Source organism: Capsicum annuum, unplaced genomic scaffold (genome assembly GCF_002878395.1).
Source record: "Capsicum annuum cultivar UCD-10X-F1 unplaced genomic scaffold, UCD10Xv1.1 ctg5169, whole genome shotgun sequence".
Lineage (NCBI taxonomy): Eukaryota > Viridiplantae > Streptophyta > Magnoliopsida > Solanales > Solanaceae > Capsicum > Capsicum annuum.
This window is the reverse complement of record NW_025859653.1, coordinates 109175-110054: the sequence shown is the minus strand read 5'-3', so window position 1 is coordinate 110054 and position 880 is coordinate 109175.

Here is an 880-nt window from a genome sequence, read left to right as displayed (position 1 = left end):
AAGATTTTGGGATACTTCGAACTAGATTTTGGACTTACATGATGTAAGGGTAAATCATCCTAATGATTTTAGTTCGCACATGATTTTGAATGAATTTGGCTAACATTATTTCAATGTTCTTATTTTTCTCTATTTTAAGTAACTCGTATTCATTGACAAGAGAAGCAATTTTGACTTCTTAACTTTATTGGTTCCTTCATAGGTTACCTCCAGCTTGTCCCACATTTCTTTTGTTGTTTCACATGTTGAAATCTTATCGTATTCTTCTCCACTTACTGTACACAAAAACAAACTTATAGCACGAGTATTATTTTGGATTACCTCTTGTTGTTCTTTGGTGACCATGAAGCTTACAAGGTTTTCTATATCAGAACTGTCAGATTCTTTATCTTTGTCCTTTGACTTTTCTTTGAGTTCTAGAATTGACTTTGGGTTTTTTTTTATGATCACCCAGGCTTGGAAGTCATTTTATTGGGCAAAGATCCTGAACCTATTCTTCCAGTAAGAGTAATGTTGCCCATTAAAGTATGGTGGTCTTGTGGAATAACGACCATCCTAAAGGAGAGCATCGGGAATCTAATAACTATCCATTTGATCTTGGTTCAGTTGTGGTTAAGCAATGCTATCTGTGAGACCTACTCTGATACCAATTGAAATTCAAGAGGACGTGAATTGAAATTTTTCTTCTTTGAGCCTACTACTGACCTTTCACAGTCGACTTGCCTGTAAATCAGAAAACTTTACAAATAGATTAAATTTAAAAATATTTAAGCAAGAAAGTAACAACACAAAGATTTATCCTAGTTTGGCACACTAATGTATTGCCTATGTCCATTCCCCTTGGGTTTCAAGGTTTTCTTAGATCGTTGAAAGTTTGACT